This window comes from Capsicum annuum, chromosome 7, assembly GCF_002878395.1.
Source record: "Capsicum annuum cultivar UCD-10X-F1 chromosome 7, UCD10Xv1.1, whole genome shotgun sequence".
Classification (NCBI taxonomy): Eukaryota; Viridiplantae; Streptophyta; class Magnoliopsida; order Solanales; family Solanaceae; genus Capsicum; species Capsicum annuum.
The window spans coordinates 65,195,738-65,198,980 of NC_061117.1; the positions used below are offsets into that span (position 1 = coordinate 65,195,738).

The following is a 3,243-nucleotide window of genomic DNA, read 5'->3' on the forward strand; positions in this document are numbered from 1 at the left end:
GCAACCATAATTTGCTTCAGCATCTCTTCAACATTTCTACTTTAGGTTGTGGCTAGATTTTCGTAGACCTGCTGCTCCTGAAACTGCTACTGTTGGGCATTCCATTATTGATTAGGTGTCTGAGTCTACAACTTTTGATTATAGGAATTCCCATAATTCAACCTTTGAGAATTACCCTCAAACATCACGGACTCAGGATTTGCAGCACTCATGGCCACTGAATGCCTACTGTTACCATAAACCTCACACCAGCCTATAGTCTGTTGAATTGTATTAACTGTGGCTACAGGTTGTGTAACATCCAACGTTATATTACTTATCTAATTTTGTAGAGAAGAAATATGGGTGGATGTAGTAGTAAATTGGTCTACCTCCAACACACCTACAACCTTCTTTGTTGTATTTATTGAGTCAGAATGCCACTCAGGGTTTCCTTGTGCAATCTGGTTCAACAAAGTATAAAGCTCATCACACGTCAACTCCAAAGCTTGACCTCCTGCAATTAAATATGGAAAATTTTTCCTGCTATGGTAAGCACCTTAATAAAAGTTTAAGCTAATAAATTGTTAGACTTCTGATGATGTGGGCAGTCCCGAAAAAGATCTTTGAACCACTCCCAAGCATGATATAGATTCTCATCTATTTTCTGTTTAAAGCATACATCTCACTGCGTAGTCTCGTAGTCTTTCCAGATGGAAAGAATCAAATGAGAAATTTTTGAGCTAAGTTGTCCCATATTGTTATTGAACTTGTTGGTTCAGTATTCAACCACATCTTTGATTTTTCGAACAATGAAAAGGGGAATCGTGTTAGCTTAACATAATCAGTTGACACACCCATAGGGATGAATGTGTCACTGATCTCCAAAAAATTTCGCAGATGGACTTATGGATCTTCATATGAAAGCCACATAAATTGTCCACTGCTAATCAAAAGTTGCACTATGTTCTATTTCAGCTCAAAATTTCCTTGAGTAGTCGGTTTCTAAAAAGGAGAGGTCAAATTCGACGGATGTGGGATTGCCACTTTGTAAACTGTCCTGTGGGCTAGTTGATCTTCAGCCATAAGATCAGGATTATCTTTTTTCTCTTGAAATTGTGGGATACAAGGGATAAGTATTACTTCTCTCCTTCATTGATGGAAGCATTGCTCAGGTTTGGGGGTTGGTTCAACCAAATCCCTATCCCTTGCCAGCTTAATAGTTTATAAACCCATTTCATACAAAATCAATCTGAATCTCAAGAGTAAAGCACCAAAGTAAACTAAAAAGTAAAATTAAAACAAAAATAGTTGCCAATTCACAAGTCCTCATCAACGATGCCAAAAACATGTTGTGCTTAAGAACACACACAAGTGTACGTGATCTTACCAAGTAATACAGTGGCCTTAAATAAAGATGAATATTGATCCCTCAGAGACTTGTGTTATACAACTATCAAATTCTAGTTTAAAAATTGAGATTAAATGGTGCAACGTAACCACAAGAGTTTTTAAAGTTTAAAAACTAATATTAAACTAAAATAATGTGGAAAAGTAAAGATTTTTGACAATCAATGAATGAAAACCCGGGGTTAAAGTACTACGAACAATCATACTATGTTGTTGAACTTCATTTGTTAGATTAATTCTCTTGGTTATTGATTCACGGGGTTGATATTATGATCATGGTCTCTCGAGCCTCTAATCACCTATATAACTTAGACCCACAACTACATCGTTGAGCGGGGATGTGAGAACTAAGCTAAACGAATTTAATTCATCCCGTAGTGAACCAAGTAAGGTTTCTAGGTATATCTCTATCCTATTTGCTAATTCATATTCCCTATTTTATAAGAGAATAAGAACCTTGCTCTACCTATCCCCACGTTCTATCTTCTAATTTACCCTCTCAAGATCACAAAGTCGACAATTGATAGATTCTAAGAGTTATGAATCCTTAAAATAGTGATAAAAAGGATAAATAAACAACAAAATATGATAAGCAATCCAAAGAAACTCAATTCAAAGCAAAAGTAAATATGTTCTTGGCCTTAACCTCAAAAAGGGGGGCATTTAGCCACTAATAGACATGACCGTAATCCAAGTAATTAAATACCTAATCAAATCTATAAAAAATATAAGGTTAAGAGAAATAAAACCTAAACTTTTTGTTGCACATCCCCCAATACGTCCAAGATCCTTCCAAAAAAAGTTAATAGAAACAAGTGAAGAAATCCTATTTATTGAAGTGTAATTTGGCCGTGTGTGGACTAAGCAATGCGTTGCGTTGGCCTAGACTATGGGAGAGACATATGCATTGTGGATATTAGTACCATTGAGGGAGATACTAGTCTTATGGATTTATACAAGGGAGAGAGGCTCACAACACATCTATATTGTGTGGGCGCTCTGGAAATTGCATTTTCCACGTTAACTTTGTCTTAAGCCTTTATCCTTCCATCCCAAACTTATGGTGTTGTTTTCCTTTGATTCAAAGCTTTAATATCCCCAATATATCCCCATAATATAATCACCAATCATCCTACATGATCAAACACTAAATATGAGAGATTAAAACAACATGATATCAAAAATGGTGAACTAGAAACTCGAGCTAAGGCTAGGCTTGCCCATGTTGATCTTTACTTCTTGTTTTGACTCTTGGCTTGTTTTAATTGAAATTTAAACACAATAAAAAGTTGTTCCAAACATAATTACACATTTAAAACCCTTAGGAACTCATTCAAAACATTACAACCCAGCGCGATAGACTAGGCAAACATCTAGCTCAAGCTAGTAAAACTAGTTTTCTCGGTTGAACTCTAAATAATCAATTTGAATCCAAACTTGTTTAAAAAACCTTTTAAGAATTTTAATCAATTACTTAAACACTTATATTCTCATTTATATCATCATTAAAACATAAATCACATGAATTGTCTTCAAAACAAGGCTAAATAAGCTAGGATAACCACACTAAAGTGTGTAAATACAACTAACATCAGCATCTGAGCCATTAGGAGGAAGGATGAGTCTAGTGATAGACCAATCAAGATACCTCCTCCTCCCCCAACTAAACTATTATAGATTACACCTGCCCAGTGCCTATCATTAATATATGGGGGTATCCTTGGATTCAGGAACTATATGAGAAAGATAGTGCTATCACCCTTGTCGTCCTATAACCAAAGAGATAGTTCTACTTAGAGCCCAAAGTGAGTACAGCAGACATGTCTGAGATGTCAGAGTTTGACACCCGATTAA

General features: G+C 35.7%; 1 non-coding gene across 1 annotated transcript; it reads left to right on the plus strand.

Moving 5' to 3' along the window:
* The first annotated feature begins 568 nt into the window (after positions 1 to 568).
* Positions 569 to 678, plus strand: LOC124886229. Its single transcript, XR_007043315.1, has one exon. It is a non-coding gene; the product is annotated as a small nucleolar RNA R71 (small nucleolar RNA).
* The last annotated feature ends 2,565 nt before the right edge of the window (positions 679 to 3,243 follow it).